Raw genomic sequence first — 11,618 nt, forward strand, 5'->3', positions numbered from 1 at the left:
CCCCTGCATTAGCAGAGAACGCCCCATCAGGGATGCTTGCTCGAGCCCAGTCTCCTACACGGTGACAGAACGAGCAGGCACACCGGTGGGCACAGGGGTGAAGAATATTGAAAAACGCCGCAGATGTTTTTGTGAATCACCATCCCCAGAAAGTAAAAAATAGTTACATTTCCCCAGTGCCCTTACCCGCTACTGTACGTCGTTTATGTGAAAAAGTACCAACGTTATTCTTACCCGTCAATGCAAGACATTCTTTTACACAGTCCGGTCGGGGTCTGAGAAATCACTTGAGGTGTGCTCACCCTTCGTGGGGAAACTGGCTTCTTGCGGGCACAAACTGTTGCTGTTCATACTCCAGAGTGGTGAGGAAGGCTGCTGACTGTTTAGATCTTGCCTGGGGCTTCTAGAGAAAAGGTTGAATGAAGGCTGATGGGTATATTTTCTTAGAGAAAGGCGCTTACATTTTATTTTATTACTTTTAAAAACAGGATTTCACTATAGCTCTGGCTGGCCTGAAACTCACTGTGTAGACGAGTCAGGCCTCAAACCCAGAGAAATCTGCCCGTCTCTGCTTCCCGAGTGCTGGTGTTCAAAGCCTGTGCCACCACACCTGTAGGGAAAGGAGTTTTAACAGGGAAATGTAGCGGAAGGCTTGGTATACAAACCCTTACTAGTGAGAACATGACTCTTTCCAGCATGTGAGGCAAAAACAAACCCTTGCTTTCGGTGAGAGCAATGCAGAGGGGGCCCAAAAATGTCTGTTAACTCGGGAGAGCAATCTCCTTTGCTTCCCTGTTGGTAGGATCCTGACTCTTATTTCTTGTTTTAAACCCTTTTCTTGCCGGGAGGTTTTCTGTGCATGGGTCACTGAGTGTGATTCTAACTCAAGGCTCTTCGTTTACAGCAAGAACAAGGAAGGACGTAGGTGAGGCTTCTGAGTGGAGGGGTTTCCCCTGTGGGGTAGGCAGGGGCAGCGGTAAGAGTCTCTGCTAGCCTGGTCTGCAGGAAGTACGAGCAAGTGGACTTCATTGTTAGTCAAAAGCTGCCTCCCCTACTCTGACCTAAAGAGCAATTCCCAGGGTCTGGGGAAAGGGCGTCATTACATTAGGTCAGGAAGTGTGGGGATAGGGGACTTCAAAGGTGGGGTTTAAAAGATGTCTCTGTGGCCAGACAGCGTCCTCAGAGTCAAACCTGGCCAGGACGTTTGTGTTTTGCTTGCTTTGTTTTCCGGACAGCCTGGTTAGTGTCAGTCCCTCAGATAAGGAAATGGCACAGCCTGTGTGAAGAGCAGCCTTTGGGCCAGGACCTTCCCACCCCCTCTTCACTGGGTAGCCCAGGCTAGCTTTGAACTTTCGATCTTCTTCCCCCCTCTGTCTTTACACCCGACAAGAAGAGGGTTTTTGAAAAGGGAGCTTGTGCTTTACAGAATATTTTAATTTTGGTTAGTGCTTTTGGACTAAGCATAGAAACTCAGTAATAACAATGTCCAATCTGAAAGCTACTGTAAACTGTTCTCGAGAGTGAGCTCATTGGGGGAGCATCAGCAACTGTTTATGTAGTCTTTTAATTACTTCTTGTACCAGCTTTCTTGAGTAACAACAGCTATTGTACATACTTTGAAGTACTATTTCCCCTTTTCAGTTCATGTTTATGAGGGCAGATGGGGTATGGTAAAGCATGGTATTTTTGTCTTTTATTTCGGGTGTGTAAGCTTATTACCTGCATGTATGTATGTGCATTCCATGCTGTGCAGTGTCCCAGGAGCCTAGAGGAGACTGTCTGTCAGAATCCCTGGGGAGGTAAAACCCCACATGGGTGCTGGGGACAGAGTCCAGGTTCTGTACAAAAGCCTAGAGTGCTTGTAACCGCTGAGCCATCTCTCCAGCCCCAACATGGGAGTTCATGGGTCAGTGAGATAGTCCAGTAGGTAAAGGCACTTGCCACCAGTCTCTGGGGCTATGAACGGTCGAAGAGAACCGACCCCCTCAAGTTGTCTTCCAGCCTTAGCGCCTTATAGCCTATGTGGGACGCACACACTAAGTAAATAAATGTACAAAGGAAATTAAAGGAGAGGTTGAAAGACACAAAAGTTAATTGGGAAAGATGAGGTTAGGTTTTGATTCAGTTCCTTTTGATAAACGACTATTATTGCTCTAAGAGCTACATTAAAAGTGAAAGGCAGTTGGCATTACTGGACAAGAAACTTGAAATCTAGGGCACACCGAATTCCAACTGAATAATATCCAATCTGAAAGCTACCGTGAACTGTTCTCGAGAGCGAGCTCATTGGGGGAGCATCAGCAACTGTTTATGTAGTCTTTTAGTTACTTCTTGTACCAGCACGAGTCATTTTCTCCTGTTTCTGACCAGCTGACTTCTTTAAAAATCTCCTTCTCCGATGATTTATTTTTATTTTATGTGCGTTGGAATTTTGCCTTCATGTATGTCTATGTGAGGGTATCAGATCCTTGGGTTGATTACGGGGACTACAGACAGTTTTGAGCTGCCATGTGGGGGCTGGGAATTGAACCCACATCCTCTGGAAGAGTGGCCAGTGCTCTTAACTGCTGAGTCATCTCTCTGGCCCCTAAAAATCTTTTATATCCATGGACTTTTTATATTTTATAGTTAATTATGCTGACAATTTGTTACATTAAAATTGAGCTTTTGATGTTTTTATCTCTTATTTTCTAAACAGCTCAATTTTCACACCTAACTGAAGGAAAACTTTATTTTATACTCTGTCTTTTCGAAGATGTTACATTTCTCTGTCCTGGTTTGAATTACCTTTACAAAACAGTGAGTAAATGAGTTAGTTAATGACCGCTTATCCATTCATGCTCGGGTTTGTGTCTTGATTTCTTTTCCTTTTGTGTGCGTGCATGTATGTGTGTGTGCGCCCATATGGGTGCATGCATGTGCTTGCTTGTGTGTAAGGCCATGGGTAGATGCTAGGTATCTTCTTCAGTTTGGCTAGGCTCCCTGTTCAGAAGCTCCAGAGATTTTCCTCTCTCTCCAGCTCTGGGATTAAGTTAGGTTTGTGCTGTTGTGGGTGGTGGGGACCCAAGCTCAGGTCCTCACGCTACCAACTGAACCATTTCCCCAGCCCTGTACACTGAGTCTTTATTAAAAAAAGAAAAGTCAGAATCAAAACATGAGGAAGAAATATCGTATAATCCTTTTATTTTCAGAGATTTTTTTTCTAGAAAGTCCTATTGGTTCTGAAGTTGGGGCAGTCACGCATCACACTTCAGCAGCCACTGTAAGGTCTTTTAGAAAGTCCAACTTTTAAAAGAAAAAGAAAAAATAAAGATCTCCATTCCCCTCCCAAATAAAAACAAGTATTTTTATTTTCTGTGAACAGATGTTTTGCCTGCACCTGTCTGTTGACCACATGCCCAGTGCCCTGAAGAAGGCCTTGAGCACCTGGAACTGGAGTTACAGACACTTGTGAGCTGTCATTTAGCTGCTGGAAAGCAAGCTGAGCTATCTCTCGTGCCCCACGATTCTAATTTTTAAAAACCATTGTCAGACAGTTTAAACGAGAGATGCAAAGTTTAGAAATAAAGCAAGCAAAGTGTCTCCTGGCCAGCATTTTGGTGGGAAGAGAGGTTTATAAAGTTACAATTAAATCAATTATCAAACTGTCCCAAAACTTCTGTGAGCTTATATAGTTCCCTCATGTGTTATATTGCTTACTCCTCAGGTTTATTGCGGTGCATGTTGGAACCTATTGCCTACTAAAACCCCTACAGCTTTTTTTTTTTTTTTCCACATATATCAAAGAGATTAATGTTCATTAAATAGAGCTCATGGCTTAAAAAAAAAAAAAAAAAAAACCACCTAAACTGAATTAACCCACCCTACAGAATTCAAAGACTTGTATTTTTTTTTCTTTCCATTTTTGGTATGCAGTAATTATTTTGTTGCTAGAAAGCAGAGTGGCGAGGGTCCCTTCTCTGTTTTCATTTTTCTACTTTGAAGGAACTGAAATGCCAAACATTTGGATTTTAGATTAAAAATCGGCCTCCCGGAGAAGGTTTATGTTTGCATGCTTGTTGAGCGGTGTCAGAATGAGAAGCGGGGGCCTGAGATAAATACGGAGCAGTGTGTGCATTGGGCAGTTTCTGCTTCTGAAATGTGGGTCTGGGCTCTGAGTGGGCAGGTGGGTTCGTTGTCACAGTTTGTGTGGCTCACATCTTGATCAGCCCACACACGCACACGTCTCTGTTTTCCTTGGCAAGTTTCAGGAGTTGAGAATAGACAGACCATTTAGTGCTTTGTGTACATCGTGACACCTGAAAATGGCCGTGAATGCAGGGATTGTATGAATTTAAGGTATGGAGAGTCCCAGTCATGGCAGAGACTCATAGCTGGGGTATGAAGCATGTCGGGGGAAGACCAGAGACTAATGTTTGGGGTTTACTGTAAATTCCATGGACATCCCATTCGCTTGAGTGAGAATGTGGTAGTTTTACTTGTTCTCTAATTAATCAAGCCTTTGACACACAGCACATGCCTTCAGGAAAGCAGGTATGCAGTTCATAGTACGTGTGTTTTTGATGAAGGTGCTGCTTTCAGGGGAAGGGCTCAAGAGGCCCCACTCCTAGGTGAGGAACTGTTGTCTGCAAGGGAAACAAGCCTTTGGGAGTGTGGCTGCCTGCCAATGGATTGGCCACACACACACACACACACACACACACACACACACACACACACCCCGCAAAAGTGAGAGAAAGGTGTGTGTGTGTAGGGTATCCCAGGGGAGAGGGAAAAGGGAGCTAGGGTGGTAGTGGATATGAACCAAGGCATATTGTATACATGTATGAAATTGTCAGAGCCTAAAGTAAAAATATTTTTAAAAAAGATTGTAAGGAGTACGGTTTCCAGTGGCCAGATTTTACATATAGAGAAGGGAATCATCAAATCCTTCAGGTAAAAAGGTAGTTCTTGGAGAGCTTATTATATTACTTTTGCTGTTATTCTTATCTCCAGCTGTAAAACTTTGAATAAATGTTATCCCACAGAGTTGCATGGGTTTCTTAGTAGGGAGATTGTATTGCATTTACTTTATTTAGAAGACCAGGAAAACAGGAAGAACTTGATGGCTTGTTTTTGTTGTTGTTTTTTTAATCAAATAAAGACCTAGCAGCATAGGTAAAGTTGAACAGAAGAACGTCCCTGCAAGCATTTTCTTTTTCTAAGATGCTGACTTTCAGAACAGTTGGAATTTGAACACGCTCTACTTTCTCTTATGAATGATGGAAGAGCCTGTGAGCCTGTGTGTTGTCCTCTACAGTAGCCGTGGGCAGTGGTGGGGAAGGAGAGAGAGGCAAACAGTGATGAATCAGGAAACTATCTGGCTGGACCTGTGCATCTGCTGGGACACATGTGTGAAGGTTTCACGGTTTCCTTCAGGTCAGCTGCTTGGATGTTTTTTTGTTTTTTTTGTTTTTTTTTTGTTTTGTCAAACTTTCACATTCTCCTGTCCCCCACAACTGAGAAAGATTCTAAGCATAGAATTGAGGTTCTTGATCATTTTCTCCGCTTAGAGACTTTGGTTTCTCTGGAATGGCATGCCGCGTAGGGGAGAGCGACTTGAAACCTCTCCTGGCTTTAACCAAATGTAGATCAAAACAGGACAAAACAAAACAGCCTTTTCTTTTGGTAATTAAGTGACTATTGTGTGTGAGGCCCCCAGGTGCTCAGTTAGAAGCCTTGCCTCCCTGTTTATAACTGGTTAATACTGGCAAGGCACTAAGCTCTCTCATTTAGTTTTCCTACCTGTAAAGTATTGATGCTTGTGTTTCGAAGTTTTGCAAGGATTAGAAATAATTTGAAATAATGAATCGAAATAAAAACAGCACTGAGGATAGAAAGCTCCAGAGTTTGAAAGGCGGGTTGGGAAGTTAATTGGAAGCAAAGAAGTAGGTTGTATTCTGATCTGCTATCCTAGATTTCCTATCCATCTCTTGACTGCTTCTGGCATATATGGTTTGTAGATTTCTAAGAAAAGATGCTAGCTGTAACCGAAGGAACATGTTGTAGGGACCTTGGAGAAGGGGGATGAGTAGGTAGCTCAATAGTTTTTCCCCAAGTAGGTCCTTAGCTAACCTAGGTGGCGTGGTTGGGTGGTGGGTCGGCATCATGAATGATGTCATTTCTTGTGTCTGTTCACCTACTGTTCTTGTTCCGGTCCACCTTCCTAAACCATGACACCCAGAGATCTGCTCTCCAACTCCGAGAAAGTGAAGGGTGTGCTTCAGAAGGTTTTATTAGCTACACCCTACATGGATGGATGAAGGGTGTGGACCTTGGAGCCAGATGATTGTAGATTTGAATCCCTTGTCCTTAGTAGCTATGTGATTTTGGTTAATTAAATTGCTTGTGACCTGGGAGTAGTTAGGTGGTTATGAGGGTTAATTATGATAATGTCTGTGAAGCACTAATAGCTTTATTCTTGGCAAACAACCTGCCCTGGATTGATGACAGATATTGTTATTATTTCATTGAATATCTGACAAGTTACTCCTACTTGGGATTTTTTTTTTAAAGGCGTGGAAGAGGGTGGCTGTGAAGCCGGGTTTGGAAATAGGATGTTGGGTATCACTAGGTGTGTAAGTGAAAGGAGGACAGAGAGGATGGATGACCTTAACCAAGAGGAGGACATGAGGGCAAGTGGAACTTTAATGGGAAATACGATGAGTTAAGTTTGCTCTTTTGGAGTTGGAGATCACACTATGATTCATACATAATCATCAACCTTTGTGTTCTCACTGTAAAAATTAATTTAATAACCGTCTCAGTAGGTTTTTTAGGTGAATAATAGTATCAGTGAGAGCTGCTAATGCTTACCTAGTAGCCCTTGCAAGTAGAAAACACTTGTAAGCATCTTACATGTTTTAACTTAATTCCCTCATTTGCTCTACAAGAAAGTATTGCTGTCATGTGTATCTTACATGCAGGGGCTCAAAGGCACTGAGAGAGAGAGGCTCAGCAGCTCTTGTCAAAGGTCATATAGTGTGTGGGAGCCAGGCTTGCGTGGGAATGGGGGACCCTGTTATAAATCACTAAGGTAAGGTGGGTAGAGTTCCAGGCCATAGTCCCGCGCTGGTTTTGGCTTTGTAAGTGGAATGTATACTAAAGGCTTTTAAGCATGTTAGGTGGGGGCTGGAGAGATGGCTCAGTGCTTAAGAGTGCTTGTTCTCAAACCACAAAGACTGGAGTTTGCATCCCAGCATCCACGTAATAGGCCAGGCATCTCTGCAAATGTCTGCAACCCCAGCTCTGAGAGAGGCTGAGACAGGATTGTTGTGGCTTTCTGGCTTCCAGTCCAGCCAAGGAATATGAGCCCCCGATTCAAGGAGAGACCCCTACCTCACAGGGGTGGCGGTGGCGGGCGATAGATAGAGGGCAATCCGATACCCAGTTCTGCTCTCTGCATGTGTACACACCTGCATAAACACATGCGCGTGTTCTCATGTAGACAGACATACATACAAACATTCTTTTTTTTTTAACATGGTTTTTAAATTTAATTTTATATAACAAAGTCCAATTAAATGAAAACAAACATTTATACACAATATTTGGGAATTTCGGCGTCGTTCTTTCCAAACTACTTCCTGCTGGTAAGGGGCGCTGTCTTGGGGGATTTGAAGAAGATTCAGATATCCTAGCTGTAGTCTGTAGGGCTGACAAACATTCTTTTAAAAAAGAATTGTGGGTAGAGATGACCCGCATGATTTTAAGCAAAAATTAGGAATTTGAGTTTTTAGCGTGAGCAAACGTCTTAGGTTGCTAGCCGTCTCCATCCATACTGCTGTCACACAAAAGCTAAGAACAGACGAACTCCCAAAGAAAAGTATGTGAGATGAAGAGAGGCAAGCACCCAACATTCAGGGAACACATGGCGTTTAGGAGTGGCCAGGCAAAAGAAAAGTACCCAGGAAGGTAGAGCGGGAACCATTAAAAAAAGGAAAATGGTGGCCAGAGGAAGGCATGAGCCCTGTGCCGGCGGCGTGGTTCATGCCAACTCAGGCAGCAGCTGGGGAGTCTGCCAGGGCTGTTTGTAAACTCACAGAGAGCAGTTTGAGTAATACAAGACAGAAGGAATCCGGAGGGTAGGACATTGAGGATTATGTGGACAGTGATAAGTTGAAGGCCCTCGCGCGTGCGTGTGTGTGTGTGTTTGTGTGTGTGTGCGCGGGCGTGTGTGTGTGGGCGTGTGTGTGTGTGGGCGTGTGTGTTTGTGTGTGTGTGCGCGGGCGTGTGTGTGCGCGGGCGTGTGTGTGTGGGCGTGTGTGTGTGTGGGCGTGTGTGTTTGTGTGTGTGTGTGCGCGGGCGTGTGTGTGTGCGCGCGCTCACGCGTGTGCGTGCATGCATGCGTGTGCATGCGCATGTGTCCCAGAACTGATGGGAGAGGCATGACATGGTAGCTGGGGTTGTGATCGAGCGCAAGGCATGGGGAGAAGGCCTGGGAGAGAAGCAGAAATGGGTGGATGGAGGGTGCTGGGTTAACTTTGAATTCTGGAAAACCCTTCTTCAGGTGGGGTGGAATATAACACTAGGGGAAATGGGAAAAAACATTACGGAAAGGAAAGGGTTAAGTGTTGAGTAAGCTCTCTGCTGGCTGAAGCAGTGAAAGCAAACTCATGGACAAGTTGCTCTGGTTCCAGAGGAGCCGGCTCTAGGGGTTATTGGTCAAGAGGAAGAATTGAAATAAGGACAGAAGTCTCTCATCTAAACAATGCAAAGTGACATATTTGCCAGGATGTGTCTTGGGGCAGTCAGTTAATTTATTGAAGTGGAAAGTAGTGTAAAAAAAAAAAAAAAAATCAGACAAAGGAAAACTTGACTCGAGAAAGGAATTTTTAGACAACCAGACTTAATGGCTTAATGGTTCCCAGGCCAGCTTCTTGGGGAAACTCACACATGCTAAGGGGTGGGAAGCAGCTGATTTTGGTGCCACACTCAGATTCTGGCTAAAGCTCTCAGTGCAACAGGAAATGCTCTCCAGGGAGGGGTTGGGAAGCAGAGGCCATTGCATTAGATACTAGTTTTGATACGGTTGCTGTTGATCTTCATTTTAACTGGTTATTTCCAGTCAGAGCTTCTGCTGAAAATATTTTGGGTTGTGGTATTTCAGATTTGTTGTGGTGATGACATCAGGAGCAGAAGACTAAGACGATCCAGTAATTAGGAGTGTGTGGTACGGTGATGTCCCGTTGTGATTGGGTTTGCATTCTGCTGTTTCAGTTATCAGCAGTAAGCCGTGGTCCGGCTATATTAAATCAAAGATTCCAGAAATAAAGAGTCTTTGAGTCAAAATCGTGTGCCATTCTTAGTAACATGCTGTCCTCCGTTTGTCTGGGGTGGGGATCACCCCTTTGCCTGGAGTATTCATGCTGCATATGCTAAAACTGCCCGTCTTGGCTCTGGCCTACATCAGAGTTCTCACACAGGTAAGCCTGAGGTAGAACGTGCATGGAGATTGGTATGATGTGGCCTACACAGTCTTTAAGAAATTTTAGCCCACATTTTGTCTAGGGATTTTTGCTTACTGAGATTAAGAATTAGAACAGATCTGGCTTCTGTGGGCCTTTCACTTGGGTGAGCGATGAGCATAAGAGCCAGGTGAACTGGACTCAGAGATAAAGACATTGTTTATATTTATGGCAGATTGACCTTTTGTCCTGGTAAAATCGTTACCTTTAGACACACAGCTCTAAGCATTTCTCTGTCTGTTTTCAGTGAATTCTTGCCTCACAGTCAGAATGCACATCTTTTATTCTGAGAAATTCCTTTAGGGAAGTTGGAGATGTGTTTTGTAGCAACCCTTGTTTGCCTGTCTAGGAAAAAAAAAGAAGATAAGTTCTTGGATTTTGCCTAGGTTGTCGCAACTGTGACATCATGTCCCCTCACCTGATCTTGATTTCTTCCCCAGCTCATCTTTCCTGTCCCTGTGCAGAGGGACCGACCTCTGGCTAGCTTGACAGGTATGAGCCTTCTTCCTTATTGTTTTTCTTGCTTAAATCCATCTTCCCTTCAGAGCTCAGCCAAAGAACTCTCCCAGCACTCAGGTGTTGTAGATTTTTAAAGGCCTAGCTGCTGTGTAGAGGGTAAGTTTAGGTTGTCCAGCCTAACTCATTTGAAGTGTTGAGTCTTCTAATGCAAGGCTTGGTTGTTGCCAATCATTAGGTGTAGCGTTGTTTCTTACGATGAGAATCTCAGTAGTGGTATCCCAGTTAATTATGAGGCCATGTAAGCAGTGCTTCTGTTTTGCAGACGAGGGAAGAGTTTTCTCTCCAGTTTGTGTCTGGATGTATCTTACACTCTCAAATAGATTATATGCTAGTTGAAGACAGTGACATTTTTGTAGGAAGGAAAAAAAAATATATGACAAGGATAAGGTTTCTTAGACAAGTGCATGCTGAGGTCCATTGCTGGCTCCATGGGGGGCCGGGAGTAGAAAGATGATTCAGTAGGCAAGATGCGTAAGAAAGGCATCCTTCCTGGAGACACACGGAGTACAGAATTGTGGATCTTAGGCTCTGGAGGCTCCATCACTTCGTTTGCCCATTTGTCAAGTGAGGACATAATGGTCCATGTTTCTGTAGAAGGGGCTTGAGGTGGAGCTGATTTTGACTCACAGGACATGTATGATGATGTCAGGAGATGCTTTCCATGTCACAACCTGGAGATGGGAGGGTGCCCCTGAATCTTGTGGTAGGGTCCAGAGATGTATGTACCTAAGAATCCCACAGAGGAAGGCCCTTCTGGCCCCAATTGATGTCTGTTGTAGGGTTGTGAAGACGGAACAAGGTATGGAGCATGAAGGGTTTACTGCAGTTAGCAGTTGCCGTGAGGAGACATCTCAGAGACCTCAGGACCAACCGTTGAGAGGACAAACCCGGAGAAGTTAATTTTGTGATTGTTGCTGAGGCAAAGCCATGTGCTCCGAGCTTCATGCTGTCCTGTTCAGAGGCAGACTCACTGGAGATGGTTTGTTTATGTTACACTGTGTACCAACATGAGCTGGCTGTGTTATTCAGAGCTGTAAAAACAATTATTAGTTTTTAGGGCGTTCCTAATAAACTTCCTGCTCAACTAGTTTGTTTTGTGGAGATAATTTTGGTGTGTTGGCACAAGTCCCCTGGTAGGAAAGGTTTCAGTTTATGAATTTCCAAAATATGTTTTGATATGTGGGACATGTAGTTTTTATTCTGACACCAAGAAGCTTAATGTTGTGCTAGGTCCAGTTCAGTATGGAGTAGCCTGCTTCCTGATGGTGGCCCTTATGTAGTTAACAGTTGACGTCGTTATTTGTTTTTGTAATCACAGAAGTAATGAGTGTACCTTATACATTTGAGTGGTGTAGAGCAAGTACAGTGAAGACCCAATTTTCAGAGTGCCATCAAGAGCTGGAGGGGATGGCTCAGTGGTTAAGAGCACTCGCTGTTTTCCAGAGGACCTGAGTTTGGTTTCCAGTGCCCACATTGGGCAGTTCATAAATGCTTGTAACTCCAGTCCAGGGGATCTGGCACCCTCTTCTGGCCTGTGGGTCTTGCACATATGTGGATCCCATACTTATATTACCTCTCCTCCCTCAGTGTGCA

Source organism: Phodopus roborovskii, unplaced genomic scaffold (assembly GCF_943737965.1).
Source record: "Phodopus roborovskii unplaced genomic scaffold, PHOROB, whole genome shotgun sequence".
NCBI classification, from domain to species: Eukaryota; Metazoa; Chordata; class Mammalia; order Rodentia; family Cricetidae; genus Phodopus; species Phodopus roborovskii.